Below are 17,013 nucleotides of genomic sequence, written 5' to 3' on the forward strand. Positions count from 1 at the left end.
AGAGCTGCGCAGTCACAAATTGCTTGTCAATCCTAAGAAAAGTGAATTCTTCCTTGAAGAGATCCACTTTCTGGGCCACATAGTCTCAAAGGATGGTGTAAGAATGGATCCCGCAAAGGTCGAAGCTATCAAGACATGGCCAGACTTGAAGACTGTGCACGATGTCAGAAGCTTCTTGGGATTGTGTTCCTACTATAGAAGGTTTATCAGAAATTTTGCAGAGATAGCATCGCCTCTTCACGCATTGCAAAAGAAAGAGGTCACTTTCAGATGGACCCAAAAAGAGATTTCAGCTTTTAGTCTCTTAAAGGAAAAGTTGACTTCAGATCCAGTTATTGTTTTGCCAGATCTCAGGAAGTCATTTGTGGTCCAATGTGACGCGTGTGGCAGTAGCATCGGAGCAGTGCTAATGCAAGATGGACGGGTAGTAGCCTATGAAAGCCGAATTTTGCAAGGGCCAGAGAGGACTATGCAAGTCTATGAGAAAGAGCTCTTGGCCGTGATTCATGCGCTTTCTAGCTGGAAGCACTACCTCTTAGGTGCTGATTTTGTTGTCCAAACAGATCATCAGACCTTGCGATACTTCTTGACACAGTCAAAGTTATCCGAAAAGCATATGCGATGGGCAAACATTCTTTCCATGTTCCACTTCCAGATTATGCATGTGGAAGGCAAGAAGAATGTTGTGGCTGATGCGTTATCAAGAAAGCCACAAATTTCAGCTATGTCAATTCCTTATCATCATGAGTTAGATGACATGAAGGAACAGTATATTGCTGATGAAGATTTTGCAAGGATCTTTGAACAGTTACAAGAGGGGCAACATCACGAGCACTACCTCCTCAGAGATGGTTTTATGATGATGCATGGCAGACTTTGTGTCACTAGGCCACTGCGACATAAGGTCATGGAAGAGAGTCATGTCCCACCGTATGCAGGGCATCGTGGCATTGATGCAACAGTTAAAGCGGTAGAGACCTTCTTCTATTGGCCTACCTTGAGGAGAGATGTGGATGCCTTTGTGCGAGCATGCATAGTTTGCCAAAAGGTCAAGTTTGACAGGCAAAAGGCACCAGGGTTGTTACAACCACTGCCGATTCCGGATAAGCCATGGGAAAGCATTGCTATGGACTTTATCTTTGATCTTCCAAGGACACCAACAGGGAATGATGGTATATGGACCATTATCTGCAGGTTCAGCAAGCAGGCCCATTTTATCCCTGTCAGGAAGAAGATAAAATCTGATCAGATGGCACGCTTGTTCATGTACAATGTGTTTAAGTACCATGATATGCCACAATCGATTATCAGTGATCGTGATCCTCGCATGACCAGTTTGTTCTGGAGAGGATTGTTTGAGAACATGGGTACTACGCTCAAGTTCTCGTCTTCGTTTCATCCACAAACTGATGGACAGTCAGAAGAGGCCAATTCTACTGTCTTAGATCTGCTGAAATGCTATGTGTCAGATAATAAGGGCAAGTGGGAACAGTATTTGCCTATGCTTGAGTATGCGTACAATAATACAGTGCATTCGTCTACTGGCAAAGCACCTTTTGAAATTGTTGAAGGCGACAAAAAGGTTCCTCCCATTTTGCATACAAAGGACAAGATCTTTGAGGCAGATCGATATGTTGAGAACTTGGATGAGATGTATAAGAAGATTAAAGTTGCCTTGGAGAAGACTCAGGCAAAACAGAAAAAGGCTGCTGATCGTCACCGTCGTGAATTGCTACTATCACCTGGTGATTGGGTTCTTTTAAGGTTCGAAAAGGCAAGGTTAAAGAAGATGAAGGGTAAGGAACGGCTGTTTCCTAAGCTCAGCATGCGTTACTATGGGCCTTTTCAAGTGCTTGACAAGATCAGCGATGTGGCTTACAGGCTGAAATTGCCTGATGCGTGGAAGATTCATAATGCGTTTCACGTGAGTCTTCTAAGACCCTTCGTGGGTGATGTGCCAGAAGATATGCCAGTTGAGGATCAGCCAGAAGTTGAGGAACTTGATGAGATCCTGGTACCTGAGCAAGTTTTGGCACATAAGGACAGAAAAGTTAAAGGACAAGTTGCAAGACGCTATTTGGTGAAGTTCAAGAACTATCCGCCTATGGATGCAAAGTGGATGGAAGAGCATGAACTGTCAGAGTCACCAAATGTATTGCAGCTTTACCTTGAAGCCTTTGGGTTACAGCCTACTTATGCCCCAACCCACCGTGTGCAAAGGAGGGGTAATGATAGAGCTAGTACATCAAATGTACATATGAATTCAGTGCCATAGATGGAAATGGCAAAAGTATGAAGGCCTCATTAAGTCATTTGTATCTATGTATGTTACGACCTTTCTTGCGGATACATGCGATGATAAAAGAGTGTTAATAGCACAAGATCATCAGTGGCATGTATTTATGGTATGCAATCGAGGACGTTTGCGATTTCAAGAGGGGGGTATGTCACGAGGACGTGGCAGTTATTAACCATGTCACAGAGATGTGGCAACTGCTAACCTTGGTTGTTGGTTCTTTCCAATGGGGTTTATTTTATTTGTTTAAGACCCTCTTCTTGAAGTAGCAAACGGTCGGACATTGTATGGCCAATGTGAACGGTAGATTCACCCGCAGACGGGAAGTGGTCGGCACTGGAATTCGTATGGTAAGAGGATGTCTAGGCTCAGAGCAAGATCATATAGGTCCCCCCGTCGCACTTAGCAAGTTGGTGGATACTAGGAAGTGAACTCAATTAAGGCGTAAAGTCAAGGTGGGACTTCCAACAAAAAGTATCCGACAGTTGGGCCACATTGCATTTTTGGATGCGGTCCCAATGAGGATAGATGGTCAGAAGACCAGTGGGAGCCCAACGGGAGCATCTCCTAAAATTTAGGGAACTGCTATTTTGGGCCACGAAATGTGTTCGCGTCATTACCTTCGGTATGACTAGGGGAACACTTTACAACTCTGCCGCGAAGTCAACTGACGCACCAGTTGAGATATTTTTAGCAGGGAAAGCCCAAACTCGGAAACTGGGCGACGTGTCAGCTTGTGAGCGATTCTGCCACTTTGGGAGGCAAAAACGAGCTGCATATCAACAAAGGGGGCGCCATTTTCAGCCACAAGCGGATTGCAACAGGTACAGAAGCTATGGAATGCTTACCTTGCCCTCTATGCACAGTATGGTGACGGGAGTGATGCCCCGCACGCTACATACTGCTCTCTTTCTCCTCTACGTGCAGTTATGTGATGCCCCACAAGAGGGCTACTCATTTGACTGATGTACAGTTGTGTGGGTTCATGCTTTTGTGCTGAGGCAAGAGCCTCCTTGAGCAGGAACAGGGGTAGCTAACTGCTGCTCCAAAGCAGGCACTGGTGAGGGTCATAACCTCACCGTACAGGTGCAGAATCAGCGCTGTGTATGCGCTGTAATTTGACTGTTTTTCAGCCATACGGACGCCAGGATCATTGGGAATCGTGCCCCACTGGCAAAGGACAGTTAGGGGACTGTTTGGGGCTGAAAACAGGGCAAAAACCAGTAAATACAGCGTGCTGAATTTACTGTTTTTGGACAGGAATCAGAGGGTATACGACAGTGCAAGCGAGTTCCAGCAGGGGAATTGGTTTCGCGCAAGTTTTGGGGCTGTTATGCTGCCGAAATTTGGCCAAATCAAATGGTATCTAGGTGGATACACGTGAAGGATTCCCGGGACCTTACCTTGTAATTTACCCTCCTAAAGAATAAAGAAATACCGAAAGGGGCGCCAATTTTGGGGCCTACAGGTTGTCGGCGTCTGCTCGGAGCATTCTAGCTTCCGAGCCGTGTGTGTGTTCAAGTGTTAACTCCCGTCGCAGGTTCTCTTTGCAAAGTGCTCTGTGTGTGTGTATAAAGTAAAGAATTTCGGGTGAAAGCCAACGCCTACCGCCCTACGGGCCGGTTTCATGTGCCAAAGCGGAGAGAGAGATGCACGAGAGCAAGTCATCGCGCTACATGAGACAGAGGAGAAGGCAAGCTTTCCATTAAAGTTGTAGATCTGCACCCACTACTCACACACACACTGTAGGTCACTTCTGTTCAAAAATCAGCCTCCTCTCTCAAATTGGGCGTCCCCTCTTCATGCTAGAAGTGGCAAAACTACCTGGAGCCGCCATGTGTCCAGTTTGCCCCTTTTGAGTTAATTCTCTAGTTCCCACTGACTTATAAAGTTATAAGTGACTTTCCGAGTGGCCCAGACTTCATTTGGGGCACACAGGCTTCCATACTCATCAGAATTCAGTGCTAACTGGCCAGACCAGTCCCAGACTGATCGACCAAGACTCCCGCTGTGAGAAAGCTATTCGGCCGCAGCCGTTTCACACTGGCCATGCAATGTCCACTTGCACCTTTTCAAGGGTTCCGGGGAAAACAAGTAAAAGTAAAAATAAATAAAAATATCTAGTACTTATTTTCGGAAGGCAACAGCAAAAATACACCTCCTGGTGACACCGGCACCCTTGTGAGCCTCTAGCAGGACGTGCATGTCCAGGCCGATCATAGTTGCATACCCTCTCTTGCACAGTACAGTCAATAGGCATGTAGGCGTGGGAACCACCCCTTATAAGTCACTTGGGTATTTTAACAAATCATGAGGCTGTCCATGTAGCTGCTCGACCTAGCTTTTTCATCCTATATAGGTAGCACTAGGGGCGCCAAAAGAGGACATGGGAGCAGTGGCAAGTGCCTCTCAAGTACCACGGGACTGTTCAGCCAACGTTTCTCATCAGCAAGTCCAATATTTTCAGCATCAGCCATCTGCCCCTTTGCCCTCACCATTCAGCACTTTCGCCTCATCAGCATATCCTCAACGTTTTCAGAAGCCAACATCAGCCTTGCCAGCGTTTTGCATTCAGCAGATTGCCAGCAAACTGCAGATTTCAGCCCTCAGACCATCAGCATTTTCAGTTTTCAGCCTATCGCCGCTACCGGCGATAGCGGATCAGCCCATAGCCTCATCGCATTTACAGATTCCAACAAGCATCCCTAGCATTTTCAGCATTTAGCCATAGCCTTGTAGTACAACATCTCTCAAGTATCGTCATCATTGTTGTCGTCGCATCTCCAGCAGCACCCATTAGCACCTACCAGCTCAGCAACACCGCAACATTAAGAACCTTCAATACCCAACAATACCAAAGTACCCCGTTGTACTAAGCACCAAGTACCCGCAATACTTAGCACTTAGCCTCAAGCATCCACCGCAATATCCCTCGGCACCTACCGCAGTACCCTTCAGCAATCCTCGCATCAGTAGCATCAAGTACCCGCTAGCATCTCGACATCTCAACATTTAGTCATTGTATCAACATTTGTGCAAGTAACAAAGAAAGTACTTGCTCTAGCAACAGAGCAAGGGGGCCCTTAAGGGTGGTTGGGACCTGACATGCTCTCTCTCTCTCTCTCTCTCTCTCTCTCTCTCTCTCTCTCTCTCTCTCTCTCTCTCTCTCTCTCTCTCTCTCCCCTTCATTGTGTTTAGTTCAGACTCTCTTTCAAGTGAAGTAAAGTAACCTTGTGTTTGTGCGGAGTACTAGATCCGAGCTAAATCCCGCTGCACCTGACAACGGAAATGGGTTCTTTCAAGAAAGAGAGAAGGGAAATGTAGTGTCACGTGCGCACTTGCACTTGCGCTACGTGGACATGCTTCTGCTGCAGTCTAGCATGAGTCTTAGCTCAAGTGAGGGGAAAAGGGTTGTAATTATAGGTGAAGTGGCCTCAAGAACAAAAGAGAAAAGAGGAGCCTGTGACAAATGTCAAACCACATGTCAAAAAAGGCGGAGTGTCCCAACTTTTGAAAAATTCGCGACAAGTGTTCTTTCAATGGTCAAAAAGAGTGGACAAGTGTTCCAATTTTTGAAAGCCTTGCAACAAATGTCCTTCCACTTGTCCTTATGGAATCCGCCGCCTAGAATCTTCTAGAAGCTTCTAAAACCTTCTTTCTGTGAAAAATTGCTAGCAAAAAGATAAATCTCTATGGGTATCAAATAAAAGCTCTTTTCATGCAGACCTTGATTCTAGCTTCAAAACATAAATCCAAGATGTTTGTGAAAAAATATAAGCATTCAACCCACATATGCACAATGAGTAACCTTTCATGATCATGCCATCTTATTGAAAGTAATTGTCATTTCCCGCGGATCTAGCATATACTCCAAGGCATTAATCCTTTCTATGTGCAAGTATGACTCTGATGTGCAAGAGTTACAAGCCACAGGCGCCCCTTTCCGGGTGTCACGAAGACATGACTCATAGCCTAAAAAGGCAGAGCCTGAACAGAAGGGCCTAGAGATTCTCCGAAAGAAACTGAAGAAGTTTATCCAACTTATAGAATTCATTCGAGTAGTCCAAAACTAAGGAAAACTAACCTAATATGTTGTACCAACTTACGATACTCAGACCGAGGGGCCTAAAACCTTATCAATAAAAGTAGGAAACCCAATTCGCATAGCAACTAATGGGATGGCAAGCTATATGGACCACCACAAAATGCGCCACGATTTTGCGCTGATAGCAAGTGACGTGGCAGACTGTATGCACAGCCAATGGGGCGCTAGCTTTTGAGGCTCCAAATACTTTTACACTAATGCTTTTTGTGTACTGCTTTGGCCAAGGGCCTTTAAAAGGGTGCCAAGGGCTCCTCTACCAGTAGATTAGCTTGAGAGCACCGCGGAGAGAGAAGACCCTTGGACCTTGTACTTATGCAAGATTAATGATAAAGAAATACTGAGAAGAGGCCTCAGCCTTTGAGGCTAGAAGCTCTAGACGCGGAACTTCGTCGTTCCATGTCATTTCTCTCTCAGCTTTGTTTATTTCTTTCAGTTTCTCTCACGTGTGTTGCACTAGATCTTTGTCTGGGAGTGTCCAAGTCTATTACAGTGGTATCAGAGCTCAAACAATTCTTCTTCTACAAAGGATTCGATTCCTTTACTTGCAAAACACATCGATTCAATCAACAAATCTCATCAGGAGGAAACTGTTGCACCCGGCCACTTGGGTGCAATAGAGCTCAAACAATTCTTCTTCTACAAAGGATCAGATCCTTTTACTTGCAACACACATGGATTCAGTCGACGAATCTCGTCAGGAGGAAACTGTTGCACCCGACCACTCGAGTATAGAAGAAAAGAACGGGGATTCGAATGGACATCAACCTCCTTCTGACAATTTGGGAGAAGAGTATGGTCACCACCCACAACTTGCGAAAAAAATTGGAGATACAACATCAACAACAGGTCGACAATTGTGCTCTGTAGATGCTTAAGTACTCCAAAGATCCCCAATGCACAAAATTTTTGGCAAAGCATCCACTTGACAAGGTGGAGTCTGGATGGCATGCCGCCATTCGTTCACCTCTCAAGTCGGCTTTAAAGAAGAAATCTACACCGGAGGTACCAAGGCAAAGGGTGTACTCGGAGGATGAATTTGACAAGGCTATAGAACGACAAGTGAGCAAACTCATCAAGACCAAGAGGCAATTGTACAAGACAGGCACCACATGCCAACGGAAAAGAACAGACTGAACAACTTTAAGCACTTCAAATAACAACTAAACTGAAAGAGATGCACGACACACGAGACGGGGAGTGGCAGAGTTTCACCCTAAGAGAGCACTAGCCCCAAACCTTGAAGCCCCTTTCAGTATTTCTTTATATTGCTTCGACTCAGACTTCAGTACAAGCCAAATACTCTATCCTTTGCATTCCCAAGCAGAGACGTACCAGAGACTGAGCCAATGGCACATACTTTAAGGCCCTTCGCTTCTCAGAAGTAGTTACATGAACAGCTAGGAAAAGAGTTGTCCATACAATCTACCAGGTCATCAACAATCAACGCGTTTCGTGGAATTTCATACAAGATGCCACATCATCAGCACAAATCACGGGCGTTCGTACAGCTGCCACGTAATCACCTTTGGGCAGTGTGTGTGTGGTCCTGCTTTATTTTAATGCCCCTAGGCACTTGGACCCATCGAATGTGGTCCCATAAGTTGATGGGAACTCTTCTTTAAAAATAGGCCACTCGACAAGACTTTGCAAGTTGGTAAAACTACTTCTGTTGCTGCTGCTTCTTTTGTTGCTTCTTCACTTAGGGTTTAGGCCCCTCAGTCGGGATATGCAAGTCGGCTCAGGTCTTCAGTGGCTTGAAACGTCAACAGTGGTAATCATCCACGATTACAACATATCTATAAAACAACTCAAGTTAGCTCAAAAAAAATTAAAAGTCATTCCGAGGGACAATTAGTTTTCTCATTCCAGATTGGAGCTCTTGATATCCTAGGTCGTTGGCTTTCCAAAAAAATCTCATCCAATAAGGAGTATATTCTCATTCCAAATCGGAGCTCTTAATATTTTGGCATAGCAAAATTAGCCATCACACCCAAACCGCTTTGATCTCTAACAAGTATCTTGATGCACTAAAATTACATACCAAGCAATCTCATCCAATTAGGAATATATTTAATGGTTGGCACATCACAAAGCAACACAAATGCTCACATATGCATGTTATAAGACACAACAAACAGCGCCGCTATGCACTCCCCCGAGACAGACGGTTTGCGGTATGAAGCTACTTAACGATTACCTCGTCAAGTTTAGGCATCTCTAGTGAACTGCCCAGTGTAAACTCAGTATTTATTTTGGCTTTTAGGGATTTATTTCACTTATGTGTCAAAGTCTCGGTACTGCAATTTACTGAGGTTTCTATATAAGAAACCCTCAACCCCCATTGTTCTATCATCTGTTAACTCATTGCCTTGGTTGATTGGTTCTCTCTCTCTCTCTCTCTCTCTCTCTCTCTCTCTCTCTCTCTCTCTCCCCTTGGTCTACACGCTTCCGCATCGCGGACTTTGACATGGTATTAGAGCAGCGCGATTGAAAGATCCTGGCGGAGCGAGGCGTCCCGGAGGAGAAGACGAAGAAGTAACTTGCCACCAAATCACCTGCTGGCTGCCCTGCAATTTCAGATTTCTGCTGCCTGCATTTTTGGCACAACCTGGCGTTTTTTCCATCTGCTGCCCAGCGCTGGAATTTAGCATTTTTGCCTACTGCTACCTTGCGTTTTTCCTCTGCACAGCCAGCGTTTTGGAAAGCCTGCTGCCCTGGCGTTTTTTGAAATGCCCTGCTGCCTGGCGTTTCTGAAACGCTGCCCTGCCCTGCCCTCTTCCCTGCGCGGAAACCTGCCCTGCTGGCTGTTCACACCTTGCCTTCGCAGCAATCTGCCTCCAAGCGTTTTGAAACGCAACCCCTTGCTGCCCTGCCTGCACGGAGTTGAAACTCTGCCCACCTGCATTCAAAACGCAGCAGTAATTCCCCCGGCCGAATAGGAAGGCGAGGGCGAGTGCAGCAAGTGCAAAGGAGGTGGAGGAGGTGCGAGGTGGAAGAGGTGCGAGGCTTTGCGGCGGTCGTGGCGCGGCAAAGAGGAATCTATTGGAGCGACTTGGGAAGAGCAGCAAAAGAGGGTGTGGACAACCAACTAAAAGCTATCGAGAGCAGATCAGCCTTCGAGTTAGCGGCCTATGCACCGGCACAGTTCTCAAGGAGACCACCCAATTGTTTGGCTCGACGTTGTCAAGTCAAAGGCAAATGGGCGAGTTTGATTGAGGACATCGGCATCGGCAAGCTTGACACGGATGGCAGTACCAGTACTCAGTTAGCTGCCTCCGTACCCGAGAGGTACCACCACAGTTATGATTGTGATTCGACGCTTTCTTTGGCTCAGGAGTTGGAAGCCAAAGGCAAAAGCAGGAATTCACTTGAAGACAAAGTCCAAGGCAAGTTGGACAGAGGTTATGGTAAATAAAGATTTGACAGAGGAGATCGGCATGGCACTCGTGGTGGTGGCCACAGTGGTCTCGACGTCAAATTTCTAGTCAAATGACAGGTGTCACCACTAGCTTCAGCCAGAGAGAGGCTTGTGAGTGGCAGAGAGGGACATACAGTGCTCCCTATGATTGATTTGGACCCTTGTGTAGGGGTTCAAGTTATTGGTGTTTGGACCCCTAAGTCGGAGTTCAAGGCACATGCATTTGGCAGGGAACTAATCAGGCGTATCAAAGACACTATGGATGGGCACGCCAATTCATTGTTGTTGGTCGCATCATGGACAAGATGTATTCCAAAGTTCATTATCTTGGAGTGTTATATTTTGGACATGATATGTTCACAGTTCACGAATGGGGATTATTGGACGTAGTCTTGTCTACAGTTCAGATTTTCTACAGAGGCAATCGATGCTCAAGATGACATTTCTTTTAGGTACAAAGTTGAGGAGAGCAACACCGAGGTGTATCCAGTAGTCTGCAGAGCTGCTTGGGTGTCCATGCTAGCTTCTTCAACGACTTGGTTTCACTATTGATGTCTGCTGTGAACTGCAGAGAGGGTGTTAAAAAGTTTAGGCATCTCAAGTGAACTGCCCAGTGTGAACCTAGTATTTATTTTAGCTTTTAGGGATTTATTTCACTTATTTGTCATAGTTTGGGTAGGGCAATTTACTATTTCTATATAAGAAACCCTCAGCCCCCAATGTACTATCATCTGTTATCTCATTACCTTGGTTGATTGGTTCATTGCATCTCTCCCTCTTGAATAAGAGGTCTTGAGTTCAACTCTCCTCGTCGACTAGATCTTTGAGGTCTCTTGGGATAATTTCCTAAGACATTAAAACTCTCTTCTTCTTCTTCTTCTTCTTCTCTCTCTCTCTCTCTCTCTCTCTCTCTCTCTCTCTCTCTCTCTCTCTCTCACCTTGGTCTACACGCTTTCGCATTGCGGACTTTGACACAAATAACCTCAAAAGGTCCGGGCCATGAGCTCAAAGGACTGATACAACCAAACGCTCCCCAGATCTCAGCTTGCGTCGCTAGGAGGTTTCAAACATACAACCAAATGCTTCCCAGAGATCCCATCTGCGTCATTCGCAAGTTTTTCAACATGCAACAAAAGGCTCCCCAGACATCCTGTCTACGTCATTCCGACGAAATGCTCCCTAGACATCCCGTCTACGTCATTCCGACGAAATGCGTCGTTCCGAGGTTCTGATAATACCAAAAAAGGATTTCTCACTACTCCACCCAGGAGTAAATCACCACGCATTGACACCTTAATACCAGAGTCAAAACAATTCAAATCGGCACCAAGATAGGTTTAAAACAGATACCATCTATTTCAAACAAATTCCAAACACGACTTCCTCAAACAGAGTTCAAAAGTATTTAAAACAAGTAGATAATTCATTCACGTTTTTGTTCGGAAACTTTGAGAAAGACTTGCTTGTCCTTCTGTATCACGGTAATAGTTTGGTTCCGGATCTGGAGAGTCGCATCATTCTTGTCATGCCAAGGCATGCCCAAGAGAACGTCGCAATTGCCTAACTTCATAATGTCAAAATCGGCTTTTTCATGATAGCCTTGGTGGATAGTCACTGGAAGAGCATCAATTGGCAATAAGCGATAACAGTTTCTGAGTTTGCCCGTGGCTAGCTCGGCTTCAAGTTCTCCACTCTCTACATCATAATCAAAAAGCATCTGCTTCAGCCTTCAAGAAGACTGGATAGATGAAGTTCTCTGAAGCGTCGGGGTCAAAGAAGATCAGGGCTTTTAAGCCGTTAACTTTGTCATAAGCTTTGCATAATTCATTTGTACTCTCGATGTTTATGCCATAAATATCGAGTATTAGTCCAATAGCAGATCTAGCTCTCTTAGCTAGAGGTGGCCCTGGGGATCTTTCTGTCATAAGAGCGTTGCTTTGAAGACATCGAGGCTCGCTAAGGACATGTAGTCAACGTATGCCCTCTTTCAAAACATTCAAAGCATCGGCCTTCTTGTAATAGGGTTTCTCAGGCGGACATGGTGGTCCACTCTGTTGTTAAGGAAACAAGCGCCGACAAAGTGGCTGAAATTTAAGCTCTTTATTTCTTCATGGCCCACACAAGAATACGAACGAGACGTAATTACTGATTGGAGTCATGTTCGGATGGTCAAAACAGAATCTTTGGATTTTTACTGTAAAAAATTTTGGAAAATTTTTCTACCTGTTTCATCCTTTAAGAAGATCAGTTTTAAGGAGCAGATTGAACAGTTTTGTTGTGGACTTCCCAAAGAAATTTGAGACTATTATCTCAAAAGGAAGTCCGAGTCTATACAATAGTTGATGGGACATGCGAAGCGGGGATTTGCTATGCCTTCAGGTAACTTGACTTACCCATCAGATGAATCTTCACGAAGTCATAGCAAAAACAATCGACGAAGAGGTAGACGACCTTCACTGACAAAAGACCAAAGAGATGAATATTTCAAAGCAAGAAAGTGTTTTGAATGTGGAGAACAAGGATATATCCCTACACGGAGCCCCAAAAAGGCACAAGAATCACGATGACTGGAAGATTCAAAGGACAACTGGACGAGGCGATTCTCGTTCCAGAACAGATTTTTTGATGACTAGCATTATTTTGCTTTATGAATTTATGAAATAAGACTTTCTGGAAGATGATTTTAAATTGAATAAAATTGATGTTTTATAAAAGAATCTATTAATTCTAGACAAAGAGCAGAATTAAGAATGAGATGATGATGATTTTGGAGCAGTGACAGGTCCCGAATGAACTTGATAACAAATCATGGATCACGACTGATTCAATGGAATGAATGATTAAACCACTCTGTTCAGTATGAACAGAATGATGGATTGGGACCCTCAGGAAAGATTTCTCGTACACGAGAGTGCTTGAGGCGAAAGATTTCTCGCACACGAGAGTGCCTGAGGCTAAAGATTCCTCGCACGCGACCGTGCTTGAGGCGAAAGATTCTCGCACACGAGAGTGCTTGAGGCGAATGACTACTTGCACATGATAGTGCTTGAGTAGAAAATCTCTATAGACATGATCGCAATATGGGATTAGTTAATCTGACATCAATGAGGTCCAGAATGGATCTAGATGTGTTACTAAATACGTTGCTGGCACTCATGGTCTGAGATTTGGAATGAATGTTGCTGTGATTGATTGTCATGTGATGTCATGTGCAGTAATGTGACTGTTGTCTTTGTACAAGTACTAGAGGTGTCGTGTCTAGTGCGTCGGTACTTAGAGTTAGTGTCTACTGAACTGGTTTATGACCTCTGTCTGTTTTGCAAGCGTAATCAAGGGCGATTACAATTTTTTCAAGAGGGGGATGTCACAAAATGATGACATGGCCATGCTACCCGAACACACACACACACACACAGCAATCTGCTGACGTGGACAGATAGTACGAACTGTTCGCAAATTACATTGATAAATGATGATGTGGCAGACAATACAGTAGCAACGGATTTTGTGTTGACATGTGTCACGTGGCAACAATACGGATTTCCGCATAATGCACTGACAGGGTGACGTGGCAACAGTACGGATTTTCGTAATTTGTGCTACTTGCTTTTTGGACAGATCTTTTAGTTTTACTGCTTTTGGAACTTTTGCTTTAAAGTTTAAAGCTTTTGGGATCAAGTTGTTTGTAGAGTTTAACTACTTTTGGGGCTCTGCTTTTGGCATCCCTTGTAAGAATAAAAGAGCCCTAAGTGACTCACTTCTCAAAGCATCTGGACGCAGAGTCTGAGAGAGGAGGACCCTACGGGAGTTGTACTTTGCTCAAAGGTTAACATAAAAGAAATACCAAAAGGGGCGCCAGTCTTTGGGGCCAATCTCTCTTGGCACGGAACTACGCCAGGCATGTCGACTAAATTGAACTGTGATTTTAAAGTCGTGAAGTATTGTACGTGAATCTCTCTCTTGTCGCGAGAGAATCTAGACTTGGGGTGTCCGAGTTTGTTACAAACACCGACCACACGAGTTACTAGGTAGCCTTACTACTGTCGAAGAATACGAGCCTTGGTGCTAACTTTGCCTCGCGAGCAAGTACTACCACTTGAATAGTCCTATTGTGAAAACATTGCGGGTGAAGCTGAAAGGTAAGGGTGCTCGGAGATATTTCCAAGGGTTTCTTGTCGATGGAAGTGGATGCATGCTACATGCGAATGTGAATGCCCAAGAGGGTTAGGGATCCTTGCTCCAACTGCTTCCATATCCGCATAAGAGGCAAGTAGATCTTGATACTCAAAATCTGGATTTGTGCATCCGACGTCGATCTTCGTTCAAAGACATGGCAATGAAGATGGGAGTTGGTACTTGATGCTTGATACTGAGGGTGTCGAGAGGCTAATAAGTCCGAGGTAGGGACGTGAAGCTTCTTTTAGGGGAAAAAACTGAGAGAGGTTCGTTGGGTTCTTGGTTCTCCTTGGATTCTTGGTGGTTCTTCCCTAGAGTTCGTGAAGCCGAAGCATACACAAAGCTCTGATACCAATATCAGGTGCAACAAAAGTGTTTAAAGATTTAGCTCGGATCTAGTACTCCCCGCACACAAACACAAGGTTATTTTACTTCGCTTGAAAAAGAAACTGAAACTGATGAATCAGAGATGTAAACACACACACACACACACACACACACAGAGAGCACCGAATGTTGGATCCCAAACCCTCAAGGGCCCCCTTGCTCTATTGCAAGAGCCAGTACTTTCTTTATTCTTGCACAATGATGATACAATGATGCTAAATGCTGATGCTGATGCTAATGGTGTTGATGCTACTAATGTTGGGTAATACTGGGTACTGATAGGTACTAAGGTACTGCGAGGCATTAAGGGGTGTTGAGGTATTGATGGGTTCTGTGTCAACGACAACGACGAGGTATTGATGGGTTTTATGTCGACGACAACAAGGTACTAAGGAGTTCTATATCAACGACGACGACGACGAGGTACTGATGGGTTCTATGTTGATGATGACGACGACGACGACGACGACGAGGTACTGCTCGGTTCTATGTCGACAATGACGAGGTAGTGAGGGGTTTTATGTCGACAACGACGACGATGTCGAAGTTAATGGGCTGAAATCTGAAAATGCTCTTGATGCTCGTGTCTGAAACCTGAAATCACTCGGAATGCTGATGGGAATCTGCTAATGCGGCGAGGCTACGGGCTGATCAGTCGTCATCATGGATGACAATGGCTAAAAAGATAAAAACGTTGGCTGTTCTGAGGACTGAAAAATAAAAACGCTGGTGTAGACACTGCGAGGACTGCGACCGCTTGGTATTGCTTAGTTCTTGAGAAGCACCTTCACTCCTCCTTTGGCTTCTATCGGTGCACCAAGGGCTGGTTAAATAGGTACAAATGTCTGGGTCGGTCGGAACAAGGGTAAATGAAAAGTCAACAATTAATAAAATGCACTTTAAGAGGCGGTTCACGTGCGGTAATGCCTCTGTGCTGAAATGCTATACTGTGCAAGAGAGGGTATGCTACTATGACCTGCCTGGGCATGCACATCCTGCTAGAGGCTCACAAAGTGTTAGGCCAGGTCCTAAGCTAACTATGACTGACACCAGACTGTAGCAGAAGCGTGTCCACGTAGCGACAGAGAAAACTAGAGGGTGGAGCTCCTTCACGCTCTCTCTCTCTCTCTCCCTCTCTCTCTCTCTCCCCCGCCCCCCCCCTCCATTTCTCTGAAACACTATTAGATCTATTATTTACATATCTTACATATACAATTCTCAATGGCAAATCACCATTTTTCTGCATGGATCCTAGCTATCTAAAAGACATATATCTCTCCATCAGGTTCCCTATTCATTCTAAGGAAAGTACCATCAATAACAAAGTCTCTTTTGCAAACGCATGATGTCTAACCTCTCAATTCCGTTGCATTTAACACCATCATATATTGGATCCAAGACGCCCGAGATAGGGGTTGTCCAAAGGTGTCGATACATGTGAAATGGACATGAGACCAAAGGGCATAGGGGTTGTCCAAAGGTGTCGATACATGTGGAATGGACATGAGACCAAAGGGAAATGTGAATCTACAAATGCGACTGCAAAAAAATGCAAACCAGAGCAGATTTTTCACCTCTCAAAGAGTTCTCAATGTCAAGGACAAGAAGGGAAATAAGATCTCATGGAATCAAAGGCTAAATAAGTGCTCCACATTGCAAACACAAAAGAGTGATGGAAAACTAAACCAAGTTACCTTGAAAGATCTCTTATAGAAGCCTCCCACAATGTGTCAAAGGGTCTATGTCCTCAACACTATTTGGCACGTCATGGACTTTCAACTATGGCACGCAAGGAAACTTATACAACCTACTCAACTAACAATCATTGACAGATAACTTCCTATGCTTCCTCACATTTAAGCAAGCTTTTTGCTCCTCATCCATTGTTTTTGCAAACACAAAACAAGTAACGCAATAGAGATGAAGACAGAATCAACGTGATTTTAAATGACAAACAAATGTCAAGGGAAAAATGAATCATAAGAATTGACGCTATTGCAAAAAAGAAGATTCAAAGCATTGTCTTGTCACAATATAAGTCATAGTGTTCTATAAAAAGTTAATGCTATTGTAGAATACAAGATCACATCATCAAGTATGAAGTAAAATAGTTCTAAAGATGGTGACATAGAAAGGATGTCAATGTTTTTGGTCGAAGGAAAGATCATAAATCTGATTTCTACGGCCCGGTCAAAAATAACACCCATTGAATACTGGTGCTATTGCAAAGAACTTGATCAAAGCATATCATAGTCATCATTGTGTTTGAAAGAGGCTTGATAACCTAGTATTTGCAAGACAATGACATTTGCATGTTATTGTTGTCGCACAACGTGTTAGCAAGCCATGATCACCAATGGCAAGAAGAATACAAATGGATGCTTTCGCACAACGGTCATGGAACACCATGAGACTCATGATGATGTCCTAACACATGCCAATCTACATGATAACTATGTTGAAGTCAATCCGATACATGAAAACCTCGATCTTGAACTGCATGATCTCCGACGGCATGATTACGAAAACCCAATATGAAAATAAACAGCATGATCGGAGTGATAGCAGACAATAAAACCCACCCGCCCTTCAAAACAACTAAAATAACCTGGCAGAGGAAGAAAGAAGGAG

At 44.5% G+C, this 17,013-nt stretch overlaps 1 protein-coding gene across 1 annotated transcript in view; it reads right to left on the bottom strand.

The window, feature by feature from the left end:
* Positions 1–17,013, bottom strand: part of LOC147456238 (uncharacterized) — a 28,319-nt gene that overhangs the window by 10,889 nt on the left and 417 nt on the right. The gene's annotated exons all lie outside the window — the stretch shown is intronic.

The sequence above is a fragment of the Adiantum capillus-veneris genome, chromosome 6 (assembly GCF_014529385.1).
Source record: "Adiantum capillus-veneris isolate H3 chromosome 6, ASM1452938v2, whole genome shotgun sequence".
Lineage (NCBI taxonomy): Eukaryota > Viridiplantae > Streptophyta > Polypodiopsida > Polypodiales > Pteridaceae > Adiantum > Adiantum capillus-veneris.